The 17,369-nt window shown below is 42.7% G+C and overlaps 1 long non-coding RNA gene across 3 annotated transcripts in view; it reads right to left on the reverse strand.

Annotated features, from left to right (window-relative positions):
• Positions 1-14,598, reverse strand: part of LOC111932976 (uncharacterized) — a 159,974-nt gene extending 145,376 nt beyond the window's left edge. For all 3 annotated transcript variants that reach the window (XR_015290427.1, XR_015290424.1, XR_015290425.1), the window contains exons 1-2: positions 13,974-14,598; positions 12,973-13,064 (exon numbers count right to left, since the gene is read on the reverse strand). This is a non-coding gene — a long non-coding RNA (uncharacterized LOC111932976). The remainder of the gene's footprint in view (positions 1-12,972; positions 13,065-13,973) is intronic.
• Between the last annotated feature and the right edge of the window lie 2,771 nt (positions 14,599-17,369).

Genomic DNA, 17,369 nt, shown 5'->3' on the forward strand with positions numbered 1-17,369 from the left:
ACACCTGTCCCAGGGTAACAGCAGGGGATTGCTGCAAGGTACCTGTGGCAATATTTAAGCATGCAGGATGAGAGAACAGAAGGCTAAGAGGAGGTTTGTCCTCAGACTACAAAAACATTCTTAATTTTCAGATCTCCTTGATTGTCTTTTGTGACACTTTGGCTGACTGAGAAATTCTGCTCCGTACCTTCAAGCTGTCACTCACAAATACATCAACAGCTCCCTAAAAACAGGGCCTATGCTTGGAAGTTCTTAACTGAAGCTGGGACTTGTTCATGGACTTTAGGTTTGGAGCTACAGACAGTTTACAAACTGATATTTTGAATCCAAACCCTTCATGGAAAAATATAGCTCCATTATTATAATTTATTTATATTATAAAGCCACTTTAAAGGACATGGTGAGCAGAAATTAAACATGTGAAGTGCTAATCATAGATGTAGCAAAGCCTCTCCTTTCCCCAGAATATATTGGCAAGATAAATTGCTGTCCTATGGTAACAGATATCTGAGTCTCTCTTTGATTCAGTTTAAATTATATCTGAATCATATTTAATCAAAGTTTCACAAAAATGCTGTGTGATTAAAGATCAATTGATTATTAAGAATTTGTTTATCAGAGAGGAGTGCCACTGTTAAAAACATTCTTAATAGCCCTTTGGTATCTAACTATTCTATAATAACTCTTACTAAATTTAAATTAAATCAGCAGCTGAGATGCACAATATAAACCAACTTCAATTAAAAAACCAGCCAAATTACCCCCCCAAAAATAAATAATATCAAATAAAATCTAAACCCAAATAATTTTTAATTAACAGCTGTTCACTAAGATTTTATCTGGAATAAAATGGTCTCCATTGCTCAATTTTTACAGTTACACCTGCAGGTTGCAGGTGCCTGATTCAGACACCCTTTGGTGGGTAAATCACTGTTCTGATTGTCTTCAAAAATCACCTCTGATGGGTTATTTCTTGGAAATAAAAATATTAACTTGTTTCTTCAGCTTCATCTGAGGCTGGAAAACCACAGATAAAAAGGAAGGAGTGTTTGGCAGCCTCAGGAAAAGAAGATTCACAGAATATTGTGAGCTGGAAGGAACCCACAAGGATCTTGAGTCCAGCTCTTAAATGAATGGCCCATACAGGGATTGATCCCACAACCTTGGCATTCTTAGCACCATCCCCAAAACAACTGAGATTATGCCCCACTTGATACACTATAATAAGCTCAGAAAGTATTTTCATCCCTTTTCTTTTTTATTTTACCTATCTTCCCAAACTTTTCCTAGAATCCTGAGAATGATCTGACACCACCATCAACAACCTTCATCTATTTATGTCTAGATTACCCATGGAATTCTCTCTGAAGGGAGAGAAGGGAGAGAATCCTGGAGGGAAAAGAGCTCTCAGAGTACATCAGGTGACAGGGACCCTTCCACAAGCAGGGTACAGTAACACAGTGCCAGGACCTGCCTTTACCCTTCATCCTGTGCCAGCCAGGCCACAAACATCACTCAACCCTTACACCCACCAGCACCTTAAAAACACGAGGCCACCCAGAGCCAAATTCAGCACAAAACATGCTCGGTGCACAAAGCCCAAGCAGAAGAGTGGCTGTGCAGCTCTCAGGTGAGAAATCGTTCCACCCAAATGGACCATGAATGTAAACACTGACTAACGAGAGCGGTACAGATTGGGCCATTAAAAGCAAGGCAGAGATGAATGGAAATGTCTGAGCAGGAACATAAAGCAGCCCAATTTCTGCCACTAAGTAGGAGTGGGAGTATAACAGTCCTTGTTATAGAGTTGCTGGCAGTGATGTTATTGTTAAGGCTGAAAAAGACCTGACATTCCAAATCTCTTTTCCCTTGTAAAACAGTAAGATTTGGAGCTTGATCCTTCACTTCAAAGGCAGCTACAGTAACTGCTTGACAAAGGAGAAACATGGCATGCAGGAGAAGGAAAATACCTAATGGATTACACAATTTTGTGCTGAATGCAGCCTCAGAAGAAGGTGAGATTTCAGTTCCACCAAAGTTCAGAGTTGTTTTGCAGATTTTCCCTCCCCTCTCAGCAAGCCGAGACAGAAATAACCAGACAATAACCCAATTACAGCAAAGATCAGAGCCGGGAAAATCCACATTTTATGAGAGAGAACAGGTGAGATGACAGCCAATTCCAGACAAAATGGAAAGGAGGTACAACTTTAGGGACTGATGACTGTAATCTCAGGATTGAAAATGGAAGCCTGGTAATTAGAAAACAAACAAACACAGATACATCTATAAAGATCCTTGGCTCCTAATTTATTATTTCTTCATACAGAAAAAAAAAAAAAAACTTGAAAAATTAGGACTGTTTGTTTTTTTTCCTGTCTGACTTGATTTATTGTTTTATCCATCAACAGAAAGTTCTCATTCATTGATTCTGTTTGTGAATTCCAAAAATGGCTAATTTATAACTTGGTCTAAGAACACTTTTTGGTTCCTAAAATTCCTGGCTGATTCCACTGGAATCACTGGGCTTCTCACAACTCAGCCTGAGAACCATTCTGAGGAAAGAGAGAGAAAAGCTGAGCAGAGGATTTTGAAGTTTGAACATTTGTCTTTGTTACGATCAGAAATGAAACCTGAAATTTTCAATGAAGGAAAATTTGTACAACATGGGAAATAGTTTCAGTGAAAAATTGAAACAATAATTCTAACATGGCCTTTTAGAATTTGACCTTTTTATCTCTTAACAACATTCAAATATAATACAGAATTTGAATATTTGAAATGAAAAGTAATTTCAACATTTGAAATTTCCACTTTTTGCTCTGAAAATGTCAAACCAGGATATTTCAACTTTCTGGGAACTTTTACCCCTCCCATTTTCATTTGAAGATGAGAACTTTCAGCTTGGGCTGCTCATTTTCAGGAATCACCAGGACAAGTGGCTGTCAGCAGAAAGGGAAAAGCTGGCTGCTCCATGATCAAGCTCAGCCATTAATTTCTTATTCCACTACTCAATACCATCTATTTTTGATAGGTTGTGGACACTTGAAAATATTTTTTGTTATTCACATGGTTACGCAAATATTTTAGGCTGACAATTGTCTGTCACCTTTTTATGGGGGAGACACAATGTTGATAACTCCTTTGATTAAATTCTAATTGGACTGTGAACCAGAAGTGCCAACCCCTTGAGTTACCTTGATACAAAACTAGAGAGAAATCAATTTATCCCCCACTCACAGATGTTTTTCCCAGTTCTGCACTGGAACTCTGAGGTTCTACATTTACACCTCACCCCAGCCATTCCTCATTCCTCCTGCTGGCCAGCCTCTGAAAAGGAGCTAATAACTCTACCTGCATTTACAGATAATTTTGAGGCGTCTGAGTGGAGAGAATTACAGAACAACTAAAAGTTATTATGTATCATGCATGTGTTTGCCCATAAATAATAAATTCCTGAAGCAGACCTAAGAAGTTCCCACTCCTGTCTACCTTTATAACAAATTCATAAGCAATAGCATTGTACATGATTACTCACTCAGCTGTTCCCTTTCCAATGATAGGTTTCCCTCTAGATCCAAATACACCTCTCTCTTATTTAAGCTGCATTTTGTTATTTTTAATATTTCAGAATGGAATCACCCATTTGTGAAGCAAAAGTATAAAAAAAAAAATAGTGTTGTCTTGTTTGTTCCTAATTCTTCACACTATTTTTTTCCCTAATGCTCCTTATTTAGAGGTCTTCTGATTATAGCCCAAGAAATTGCCAAACCTGATCAATATTTTTCCCTGATGGTCTGTCAGGATTGGCACAGTCAAGCTGCCAGATTCTGGTGGTGGTGGGTCTGTGGTGCCCAGCCCCAGCCCTGGCCAGCTGAAATGGCTGCTCAGGCTAATTTCCCTGTCTCTCTGCATCCTACCAGGATTTTACACTAGAAATAAATTGTCACAGGCAGAATATTTAAATTCAGGAAACAAAATGTTCCCACTAATTCAATGTAGCCATCTCCTGCCTACTAAAAGTTATGAGTTATGTGTGAAGTAAAAAACCTCTCTGCTGCATGAGATAATGAGAAAACGGGGATTCTTTATTCATTGTACTTGTCCCTCTGCACATAACATTTGTATATCATGCCAGGACTAACCTGTGTCACTGCACTTATAGCCACAGACCAGACTAAATGCCTGCCCTTCACTGTTTTTACGTCATGATTCATATACTCTCCCTGCTCTTTCTGACTGCCTGCAATTACTTGTGACAAATGATTCTTCAGTGTACTGTCTGCTTTACCTTTTCAAAATGTTTCCATGGTTCACAGATAAGTCAGCTAGTGTACACTGTACTGTCTGGTGGGAAGTAAATCCCAGGACAAGCACAGGAACAGGTTCCACACCATTTTGCTGGCAGAACTGCAGACATCCACCTCACTCAGCTGCAGCACGAGGAGCCTGGACCAGCCAGGCCAGCAGGGCTGGGGCTCCTCCATCACAGCACTGTGGAGACCCCAAAGGAACAGATGGTTCCCTACAGCTGGACTCTTCTAGGAACATGAATCCTTGCTCCTCAAGGATCTTGATGTCATCTATAACAAAACATCTGGTCAAAAAAAAAAAACATTTTTTTGATAATTGCTGTGAAAGAACATCCAGCTGAATGACCCCTGTCGGCCTCTTTGTCGAGCACATCGATATCCAGAGGTGAATTCCTGGATTGAAACCTCTGAAAATCACGGGGGGCTGATTCTGCCTTCAGCTCCATCAGTATCAGGGGAGCTCCACTGACCTCAGGGGGTGTAAGTGCCAAGAGACCCAATCTGCTCCTCCTGGCAGCAGAGTGAGCTCCCCTCTCAGCGGGATCTGCTCTTGTCCCCTTGCACTGAAGGCGTTCGGAGGGAAGGACGCAGCGCCACTCCAGCTGCTGGGAGCGCCCAGCTCCACCACACTCCCCGCTCACCGTGCTCCTTGTCCTGCCCCCCTGCGCCCATCTGGCTGGGATGCACTGAGCTGTGCAGGGCAGCCGGGCAGACACCGAGGGGTTACCTGGGCAGGCAGCAGAAGGCCGCTGGTGACATCTGCTCGGCGGGGACCGTCCCTAGGGAGCGGCGCTGGTCACACCCCTGCACCTGACAGCGCCTGTTGATCACCACGTGCCGAGGAAGGGCAGCAAAGCAGAGCCCGCCAGGAGGTGGCTGTTCCCAGGCAGTCGTGGCAGCCCCTGGGAGAGGCATCGGAGGCTTGTGAGATTCCATGCTGTCATCACAACGCTTGGCACTGGAAAGGATTACCCTTCTTGTGATCCATTTACAGAATTTTCAGGGCTTCCTCTTGCAAAACAGATGTAAAACGCTGCCATCTGTTCATCGTGCCCATGACTGTGCAAGATGAAGAAGTAAAAAAAAGTGCCTGTATGCAAAAGCTGTCATCATCCAACCCAAAATCAGACACAAGGCAGTATTGTGCAAGGGAAGGGCTGTTGTCATGGGGGTCTGATTTGTAGCATAGTCGTTTTCAGTTCTGAAATATTCACTCACTCTGCGGCACCTTAACCAAATAAATTCAGTGAACCCCAGTAAGCACGGAGTTTATGGATGTGGCGGGTCCTGGAAGAGAGCAAGGATCCAGTGCCTGGCCTCAGAATTACTTATGCAGAGGGAAGAAGAGATACAAAACATAAAACACTCAGTAGCTGATGCGATATCAGGTTTGTGCCTGGGCACCGGACCCAAGCACCAGGCAGCCAGCAGCTCTGTGCTGTGATTGCTGCATGTGGTCAAACCTGGGTCATCTTCCCTTCACAGATTTTATTGGCAAGGTACCAAGCAGCGTGGGCAGCTCCTCCCAGGCTCCAGATGCACCTCGAGCTGGCTGTTTAGATGTACCCAGCAGGGCCACCAAGCTCCACTGCCACATCCCCACAATTGTGCCTCTGGCTGGAGAGGGGAAAAAAAGAGCTTCAGTGGGAGAAGAGCCCTACAGAGAGAATCCAAGGCACAAAATGTGGGAAACTCAGGATGTCCTAAATGTTTTCTGCTCTGGTCAGTGGTATCCCTGCTCCTGCCCGCAGTGAACGCCAGCTCCGGCAATTGCTGTGGTCACAGCTGTTTGTGCTGCCTCTGACACAAATCCCAACCAGGGACAGAGGCACTGGCATGGCAGTTCCACACAGGACACAGCACCGCTCAACTTTCTTGTTTTTATGGACAGGACACTGAACCCAGACACTGAATTGTCAAGTGCCTCTTAGAATGCAGAATGCCAAGCTAAAAAAAGCCAAGGAAAAGCAATTCAGAGGAAAGAAAAGGATGGAAATATCTATCATTCAACAACACTGACAAAAAACAAACCCTGGCAGCAGGCTCCTATGCACTGCCTTGTTTATGCCAATGTTGGTTGCAGCTCCTGTTGGGATCAGAAGCACAACAAATTGTCTGTTTCCCTGAATCCAGAGGGCTCTGATAGCTACTGACCATGCTGACAGAGCCCATTGCCTGCATTTGAATGGGAACGATGGATAGGAGAAACAGCCACGCTCGAACACATACAAGATTGTTTTTATAAATCCAACACTGTATTTACAAGTTCCAGCTTTTAAGGCCAGGGTATTTTATTTACCTTGCTGGTTTTCTAATAGTGAAAAAGCAGGAGAGCAATCCATCTGCCTGAACTGGAAGCTTCTTATAAATAAACAGCAATAAAAAGCAACACTTGAAATTCATTTTGCCCACTTGTGTTTTGTCTGAGTCCCCCCCAGAATCTAAATCAATGAGAGATCAGACTGTAGTTTGTGAGCAAATTTCCTTCAACAGAAACAAACAAAAACAGACAAAGGTACCCATCCTCCTCATACTTTATGCACAGTAATGCAAGTTATTTTCCACTCCATTTAGACTTTTCACCTTCCTTTCATTTACCCTGTTTTTTACAGTTCAATAAATATTTTTCCAAGCTCCACTTGCCAAACAAAAGAGTTTAGCTTCAGTGTTACTCCTCTGACAAATATCCTTATGGTGTTGCACATGTGAGCCATTGATAAACAAATTAAAATTCTGTCCCAGCTCAGAGCTCAGCTGGCCCATTTCATCTTGCGGTATGGGTTTGTAAAGGTCTGGGTGTCTGTCATCCTCCCCTAACCTTGTCTTTGTCAAAGGGATACAAAAGCCTGCACGCTCGGGGCCTTACTATACTGATTAGTGTGAGTGACAAAGTGGAGTAGCAAGTCCACTCAGCCCTTCATAATAAATCTATCAAAGAGTAATAGAATTCCATCAATTCTGCATCATCCCCGAGGGTCGCTGTGCTGGGATGGAAAGTGTGTTCCGCTGGGATTGTACAACTGTTATTATTCAATTACACTCTTTTCTTCCTAGTTAAAGACCATGATATCATTATCACTTAATGAATACATATAATTGGATCTGGACTCTATGTTTGGCTGATGAATACCACTCACTATTCATTCAGTCTCAGCTCATCTTCTGACCATTTATTATAGACTTTTGGCTGAAAACCATGATGACAAAGGGAATTTGAAATTAGCTGAGAATTCATTCAATGCTCAGTTAGACACAAAGGCAAAATACAATTCTGACGCGTAAATGAGGCTGAGACCACACAGAGAAGTTTTGCCTAAAAGTTAATAGCTGTTGATTTCTACACAAACACATTGAGGTAAGAGCAAAGATATTTTTAAAGACAGTCTCACAACTTTGCAAGCAAGCAGAGAGTTCCTATCTTTCTTCCCCAAACTGAAAAAAAAAATAAATTAATTGTCTCAAAGGTAAATATTAGATCTTTTGGGTTGGTACTTTATTTCCCAACTTAGGCAAAATATTAGCTTTAAAGATGTCATCTGAGGCCATTATGAGCTTTAACTCAGCCCCGCTAAGCCAAACACCATTTTATGATTAAATAACATTTAAATCTGACAAAGCAAAAGTGCTTTCTATACAGTATATTTATTACACCTAATATCGAGACCATCATTAAGTTTCATCAAACAGTGTGCCCCCAAAGGAAACTGGCCCTCCTATTCATATTGTTGGGAGTAAATGTAGCATACCTCCTTTGGATCACTGGTGAACAGGCCACCTCATTAATCCTAGTTAGTAGATGCTGCTGGGCATGTGGAGCAGCCAAATCCAGATGCTACCCACAGAGCCTCTCCAGGCAGTTAGGGAATCACAGAGTACCACCTCAAGCCCTCCATACATCACTTCAAATTAAATTTACATTAAGTGCTACTCCATCAGAGCCGAGAGAAGCTGACATCTTTGGAAAATGCAGATGATAATCCATTAAATCCTATTATATACATGTCTTCTAATTTTACTTAAGCTCATGCATACCAAAGTGTGAGTTTGTGTTAAAAATTAAAGACCCTTTTACTAGAACAAAAGACTTTATGAACTGTTGACTTTGGGAGGGTTTATTACAGGATCAGGCTATTCTGTCAAGACAAGTAGACTTTTTTTTTTTCCTGTAAAATTTCTGGTTAATCATTTGTTCCTGGGATCTTTTTTCAAACGCACAATGTGTCTTTGCTATTTCCATCACCAACTCTTTGTTCTCCCAGATAGAAGTGCAGCCTCTTTAACTTAATCAAATGTTATGAATGAAACAGTGGGACACATATTGTCTCCTTTTGCAATTAAGAAAATATTTGCTGGCAGCTTCCAAACTGGCAACAGTAAGAAGATGCTATAAAATCATCACAGTGAAAAAGCTAAGGATTTAATTGCCCTATTATCACATATGTCAATCCCTTTATATTTTCATAGTCCTTAGTCACAGTTTTTACTTTTACTTTGATGAATCTCTTCTAATTTCAGAGCAATGATCTTACTATTTTTGATTCCAGGTACTTAATTTTTTTACATTTAACTACTGTATTTTATGTTTATGTTTCTGTCTGATTTACCTTTCTGCAAAAATTGAAAATACACGGGTTTCAGAGAGAGGCAATAATTATCTCAGATATCAGGCAAAGGTATTATAAGGAAACACATCAAGAAATATAAGACACATGTATGCATATAGACACACAATTAATTTAAAAGTTATTTATCTAGCATTTTAACATTTAACCAATGTTTGGATTTCAGGCTTAAATTAAATTTAACTTTCAAACCAGTTCTTTCCAGGTGTTTGGCCCTATGTTTCCTTTACAGAACATGTAATACACATATATATATATATACACACATACATGTAATAAAAATGTGTCAGCTTTTAACTACTGTCAGTCTTTGGCAATGGCAAAAGTGATGGGGCAGACTGTCATCTGGCAGAAATAAGTGTACCACCATAAAATTCGAGTGAATTACTAAGCTGACTGAAGTTTCTCCATGGGATATTTCTGATTTATGTCAGCCAAGGATGTTTCCCTACATTTTTTTTTCTAGAAATAAAGAACTAGCCTGGATTTACAGGCTGGGCTGGTCCTTTTTTCTCAGTCCAGTGTGAACAACACCTTTGTAAGCTGGTGGTGCCTTGTGGAGCACCTCAGGTGCTGTGGCAATGGATGGAGCAGCTCACCACAGCCACAGTCTCATTTTGCAGTGTTTTTTAATATTGCAAACACAGGATCTGAGCAGGACTCATGGAGGATGGGTAATAAAACAAACACATGCAATTTGGAGGTGGTCTTCAAAAAAAGAAAGGCACTGTCTGCTCTCACAAATCTTTGCTCACCAGTCTGCCTCAAGAGTTGTGCTGGGGCTCCCTTACCAAGAAGAACATATGACAAATAAAAAAGTGATGTCACCAATAATTAAAATTGGAGAGTTGAGTTTAATCTTCTTGCACAGGGATTTATGCTTGTTACTGCCATTAAAACTAGTAGGATCTGCTTCCATAAATTCCCATTCAGCAGGTTTATAACATTACCCAAATTATTGCTCTATAATATACTTACACCCTATGATTTCAGAAGATTCCTTTACCTCTGAATATCCAATTTTAATAAATCATCCCATCAGGAAAATATCAAACAACACCTATCATTTCAAGTTTCTTATCTCATTTTTAACAAAGGGACATAACTTGTTATGTTTTTGTTCCTGATGGGTCAGATTTTGTTTTCAGAATTGCAAGTAAATGGTAACTGAATTGGATAATCCAAAAAACCAAAATTAATCTTAACTATTAGGTTAGTTAAGAATTAATAGTAGTCTCTGAAAGATGAGGCTGGATTACATAAAGACAGCAACATAATGAAAAAGTCACGTTCAAAGCTTCATAATAAAGACTGCGGAGAAAAATGCAGGGTCATCCCCTTCTTTTCATATTTTAGACTGCCTTTTCCAGGAACTAGAAAGGAATCAGGCAAAGACAATCCCAGGCTCCACTGTGGGATTCACAGTCCTTCTCCATTGATCTCCACCAACAGAGAACAGAAACACTTTCAGAGATTTCCAGAACCTGGCTCAGAAAAAGCAACAGGCCTATCAAAAATAAAGCCATATATAAAAAAAATATCAAGTTTTCAACAGTATCCATGAGGAATAGTCCACTGAAGGAATTCCAAGTACAACCAAAACTTACCTTATGCTGGTGTCACTCCTGCACCTAGAAGAGGGGCTTCAAAACCAAAATGATGGTTAAAAGACACTTGGAAAAAGGCAGCATTGCCAGTGATCACAAACATCTCTGGTGTAGCCCTGGTGACAGGTATGGATCTTGCTATTTACACAGAGTTCCCAAAACCCCAAAGAATTTTCAGCCAAATCTTTCTGGGAATTACAGCTATAACCCGAGGGCTCAGCTGAACAATCCAAAGCTGGGCTGCCACAGTTTTCCACCTGGCCCACAGGAGTTCCTTGTTCACAGTAGATGCATTTGGGCTAATTTTGGAATAAGGAGGTCACTTTCCATTTGCCACACAGCATGGATCTGCCTGTTGCTGTGTACAGCTCAGTCCCTGATGTTCAGGAAGTGTCCCTAAGTCATGAATCCTGGTGCTGAGTCCCCTGGGCAGCTCCTGATGGCCAAAGTGGCCTCACATCATGATTTGTGGGGCAAGGAACATCTTTCTTCTCTGTGCCTGTTTAGCACCAGCACAAAAAGCTCATGGCTGAGGCTCTTTTTCCCCATGTCCTTCTAGTTTGCCATCAGTTTATACAACTTCCAGCTCCTCTTTCTGTGACCTCCAGAGGAGGAGCTGAATGTTGTTATTTACATTCAGCACCACTTGGAGATGGAGCCTCACAGAGGTCCCAGAGCACCAGACATGGTCGGTCCACACAAACAGCAAGAGGCAGCCCTTGCCCTCAATAACTTACAGTCCAAATAAACAAGACAGGCAGAAGGTCAGAGAGGAAACAGAGGCACAAAAGAAGTGACGTGATTCGCCTGCAGTCACCCAGTAGATGATTGGCAGAGTCAGGATTAGACTAATAGATCACTGAATCAATCCACTGGCTAAACATACTGCTTCCCATTATTTCTTGGGAGGCAAACCAGGAAGAATGATCTCACTCGGCTGAGAGCCATAATAAAAATAACAGCAGCACTGAGGGCAAGTTCAGAGTTTTCTTCATGATGTGCTGCAGATCCGCTGGTGGAGAGGTTGCTCTCTCCACCACCAGATTTTGAATTGTCTTCACGGCAGGAATGATGGAAGACAGAGGAATGGCTGACAGTACTGAATAAAACTCCATGTAAATTCCCCTTATGAACATCTGATAAGTATTTATATGGGCATAAAGGGTTATTTATTTCCCCGTCCCCATGAATGATTTACACGCTACTCTCCATTTTTATAACACACTCACTCGGGCTGGAGCAGCAATGTACTCGGACTGGCTCCTTTTCCAAAGAAATGACTTGACACAGAACTGGAGCCAGGATGTTGGGTGGGGGCAGGAACACTTCCAGCAATTTTTTCTGTCTTTCACAGTAGCCATTTTCCTCCCTCCTTTCTACTTTTGACCTCTTTTTTTGCCCCTCCTGTCTATGAGTTTCATCTTTTTCTAAGTGTCTGCAGTCTCCTTCGCTCATTCTGTAGATAGAATAACCTTTTTTATCTGACACCTTTTAAGGATGAGACTCAGGAAAGAGACTGCAGAAGTTTAAACTACAATCATGAACGTGACTGCAGTGTTTGGGAGGTTCCTCTGATTCTTTAGCTCTCACTCTAACTCAAGCTGTGCCAGAATCACCTCCAAGGGTTTTCCAACCCAAGGGGCTGGGTAGAATTTTTGAGAACCCTGCAGTTTCACACCAAGCTCAGCCTCAGAATTTGAAAATCTAGGTCCAGTTTTGTGGTTTTAAAAGGGTAAAATCAAAGTTTGGACCAATTCCTGATACAGAGTTTACAGTTCAGCCAAATCTTAATATTTTTCCCTGAGTTCATTTCCTTCTCCCTGCCAAATGTGCATCTTAATAGTATGAAAAGTATTTAAATGGGTGCAGTGAGAAATATTACAGATAGATTTTACATGGAACTTAGAAGGCACTTGGCCTTCAAATTCTAGGCAGATGAGAGGGAGTTCAGCTTGAGGAAGCACATTTTTCTCCTGGATGCAGTCAAATGAAGCACCAAATATCTCACTTCCATTAACACCAAATATAATGGATGCATTCCCACTCAACTGTATTTGATAGCTGGAAGGAACACAGTTAATATGTTTACAATGTGTTGGACAAAGAGTTATCACTTAAATTTCAAAGAAAAGCTTTCTAAAGAGTTCAGATTTATAAACCTGTGGCTCTGCACCCTCTGACCCTTCATGTTCAATCCCCAGCATCTTAAGAAAATAGGACCTCTTTGTCTTCATTAGAAATACTATTTGAATCATCCAGAATGCAGTTTGATAGCATTTTCCATTTCTTTATCTGTGTAGCAGTATTAAATTATTTTCATAAGCAAGACAGTCACACTTGTAAAATGCTGTCAGTTATTTTAAAAATTAAGGAAATTAAAACATAGAGCTCCACCATATCAGATATGAATCTGATAGGAATTGTGTACACTACCTGTGTCAGCTCTCCGTGGGCTGCCGTTCAGACAGGAATTGGGGTGACCTCTTAAGCAACAGCAGCAGCGCAGTTCTGAGGTTGTGCACAACCTGAAACAAGGAAAACAGAACTGAGGTTTTGTATGAGGATCCCTCACTTTGCAACCTTTAGTCCAACTTTCTGTGAAAGCAGTCCAAAGGCTGCTCCTGCTCATAGCAGCCTCTTCTATGTTTTTTTAAGTTATTCCACAGCCCTGACTCTCGACAAAACTGACTGCAATAGTTAAAACTGTGTTTGAAGTGGTGGACAGCAGGTGTTAGTGTGTATTACTTCTGTCTGTAGCTTCATGCCACTTCTGAGGAGGAGAATCTCCCCTCACAGGCCTCACTCTGTGGGACCACACAGTCAGGCCCCCATACTGGAATGTCAAAGCATCTCCCAGCTCAGAGCAAACAACTCCTTGAGGGCACCTCTGGCAGTCACTGCACCAACCTGCACATCCAGCCAGGCTCCACAAGACTTTAAACCATTTGAGAGCATCCAGAGGAGGGCAACAAAGATGGCGAAGGGCCGTGAGGGGAAGATGAGTGAAGAGAGGTTGAGGGCTCTTGGCCTGTTCAGCTGGAGAGAGGGAGGCTGAGGGGAGACTCATTGCAGTTACAGCTTCTTGTGAGGGGAAAGGAGGGGGAGACACTGATCTCTGCTGTGTGTGACCAGGGACAGGACACCAGGGAATGGCCTGAAGTGGTGTCAGGGTGTTAGGTGCATATCAGGAAAATGGTCTTCCCACAGAGAGTGGTTGAGCACTGAACAGCCTCCCCCGGGAACAGGCACGGCCCCAAAGCTGCCAGAGCTGCAGGAGCATTTGGATAACTTTCTCAGGGATAGGGTGGGATTGTTGGGGTGTCTGTGCAGGTTCAGAAGTTGGACTGGATGACCTTTGATGACCTTCCCACCCATCAGTTTCTCTTTGTGACTCTTTGATTCAGCGCTGCCTGACGCAGGGTGGGCAAACTTACCTGGAACAGCCATGGCCGGTTGTCTCCTCATGAACCCTCAGGCACCTGACATGGCGCCTGCCTCTCCTCAGCTTGTCTCAGCCTTTCTCCTCCCCTCAGGGCAGCCAGGCTGTGTGGGAGTCATGTTCTCACACAGGATTGCTGATAACAGACTGATGGCAGCCTAAGATTGTGTGTGAAGGAAGTGTTTTCCCTCCTCTCCACTTTCCCGCCTCTCCGTTTTCCCGCCTCCCCGCACTGCCTCACAGTGCGTGAGGGACCTGGGGCCTCAGATGGTGAAGGGTTTATCCTGCACCTATTCCTGCACTGGCTTCTTTGCCATCCCTGCTCAGGGACCAGTGTGACCATGTGCCGAGGCAGAAATAACATGGGAAATATTCCTTGCTGCCCAACTTGTTTCTGCAGGCAGACAGCCCAAGCAGACATGTGCCTCCTCTGTGCCCACACCATCTCCTCAGGGTTTAACGCCATTAAATTCAGTGGATTCTCTACAGAAAGCCCAGTTACAGTAGCAGCAGCAGAATGCTCCAGGCTGGCTGGATCAGCTGCTCTGGAAGCAAAGGAGCCAAACCCACGAGCAGTTCCGTGCTCTTCTTTCCCCAACAGAACAAGGCCATGCAGCTCCATAGATTAGAACCACAGAACCACAAAATATCCTAAACTGGAAGGGATCCACAAGGATCATCGAGCCCAAATTCAATCTCTGCACAGACACTCCAACAATCCCACCCTGTGCATCCCTGAGAATGTTGTCCAAACACACCTTGAGCTCTGGAAACCTTGGGGCTGTGCCCATTCTTTGGGGAGCCTGTTCCAGTATCTTGGGCATAAACAGAACCATTTGTGTCACTGCAAAAAGCCACCAGTGATAATTTTGGTCACATTAGCACTGGAATTTTCAAATTAAAAAAATCAAGAAGCTGGAAGCGGAAGAAATTGCAAATAGTCCCCCCTGTTGGTACAAGGAGTCTGTCGTGGCGCTGCTGCTGCTATGAGATTTTATTGTGAGCTTAATGTCAACAGCTGCAATTACCATAACAAAAGTAAGGCCAAATTTCATGCTGGCAAAGTGAGTGACCTTCTCTGAAAGATCTCTCATCGGTACAGCATCTCCACCTTCCTAGGGTTCCCCAGTGTGTGTTTGGTCAGTCAGCTTCCCTCAGTGACCCTATTTGACTAACATTTCATCACAAAACAAAGAAGAAATTATCATAAACAAAGATTACATTTATTTTAACACTCAGCTTTTCATCAACACTTAACCTTTATGGGGAATCAAATTATTTTTCTCCATGACTAAGAAAAATCTAGTGATATGTAATTAAAACAACAAAGACGAGTCCCATTCTATACAAGTGTAATTATGTTCATGTGGTACCACTGTAATTGAAACACAGAAGATGTTTCAGTCTGTATTAAAAGAGAATTTCTTTCAGTGGGTTTCCTGAAGCTCATTAGATATTCCCTGGCCTATTCTCCTAAGTAATTAGATTTTAACAGGATTTTCAACAGATCAGAGCAATCTCTGTGGGTGCCAATAGGAGACTCTCCCTCTGGCCTTACCAGCAGGGCAGCATGGATAACATCCAGGCTGGGAGTTAATAGGACAATTACTGGCCTCTTTTAAATGAGTTACATTAATGCACTTAAGCTAAATGGCTCTGCCTATGATTAAATATTAACATCTGCAAAATATGAAATCATGATATGCAATCAAGTTTTGTTGTTTTAATTTCCCAAATGCCGGATTTCAGTGGTGTATGTAAATGTTCGTTGGATAGTGTATGTTAAACTTTCAAAACACAGATCAACACTATTTGTGAATGGTTCTTCTGGAGCTACTAAGTTAAACATCTTAAAATAGCACAAGGCAAGAGCAAATGATCAAAAATTATATAAAAACAAGAAAAGGAAAAAACCCCCGATCTTCATTTTGAATGCCTCAAAGTGAGCCAGGTCACGATTTCCAATGCAAACAATAAAATTAAAATTTTTATATTAAGTACCTCAATACCTAATGCTTCCCAGCAGGAATGGGGAAAAGACAAAGTTATAAAGGCTGAGGAAAAGGCTGAAATACTCAATGCCTTCTTTGTCTCAACTGTTCATGGCCAGTTGTTCTGCAGACACCAAGCCCCTCACGTTAAAAGAGAGGAAAGGGCAGCAGAAGGAAGCCCCCATAATCCAGGGCACAATTTCCACTGTCCCAGTTGCTCCAAGCCCCTTCCAACCTGGCTTTGGCCAATTCCAGAGATGCAGGGGCAGCCACAGCTGCTCTGGGCACCCTGAGCCAGGGCCTTACCATCCTTACAGGCCAGAGCTGCTTCCCAATATCCCATCCAGCCCTGCCCTCTGGCACTGGCAGCCATTCCCTGTGTCCTGTCCCTGCAGGCCTTGTCCCCAGCCCCTCTCCAGCTCTCCTGGAGCCCCTTCAGGTCCTGCAAGGAGCTCTGAGCTCTCCCTGGAGCTTCTCCTCTCCAGGTGAGCACCCCCAGCTCTCCCAGCCTGGCTCCAGAGGGGCTCCAGCCCCTGGCACATCTCCATGGCCTCCCCTGGACTCATTCCAAGAAGTCTCCATCCCTCCTATGTTGCAGACCCCAGAGCTGGACTCAGTGCACCAGGTGGGGTCTCACCAGAGCAGAGAGAGGGGAAGAATCACCTTCCTTGACCTGCTGATCACAGTTCTTTTGATGCAGCCCAGGACACAGCAGGATGTCTGTCCTACAGTACATTTATTTGTTGTGCTGCATCTCTCATCCTCTCACCAGACCCTGTGCCCTGTCCATGCTAACCCTGACCTCTACTTGCACGTCTGCTGCCTCAGTAAGTCCTTTCTGTGTGTTGATTCTGTTACCCCAACGTGCTCTAGCCCCCTGCAACACTCACCAAATCATCTGACAGGAGCAGTAAACAGAGCTTTGATGTGGGCTGGAAGCACACTCACTTTGTAACAAGAGCTTAGACTGTGTACTGATGCTTCTACATTATTTCCCCAAATCCTTGCTGTGTGAAAGGATGCTTTTTTGCTGCTGAGAGTTTCTCCTGTTAAAACTTCTTATTATTCCTTACATTTCAAGATTATCAGGTCTGCACAGCACAGAGGCACTTCACTGTTCCATCTTGGGCTCCAGAAGTTAATAATATCAGCAATATGGAGCACATTCTTCCCAAAGTACTCTACAAATATGAAATAATTACTCACTGTGAGCCTGCTGTATGGCAGAGAAATATTACTACTGTCTTTCAGCTGGGAAACTAGAGCAGAGGTTAAGACCCAAATCCTTCAGTATCTAAATCCCCATGAAGTCAAATGTAAGGATCTGTGAAGTCCAAATGTAAGAATCTGAAACCCAAAATCAATAGAGAGCTGGGATAAACATTAATTCCTGGGGTTTA

Source organism: Cyanistes caeruleus, chromosome 9, assembly GCF_971803275.1.
Source record: "Cyanistes caeruleus chromosome 9, bCyaCae1.hap1.1, whole genome shotgun sequence".
NCBI lineage: Eukaryota > Metazoa > Chordata > Aves > Passeriformes > Paridae > Cyanistes > Cyanistes caeruleus.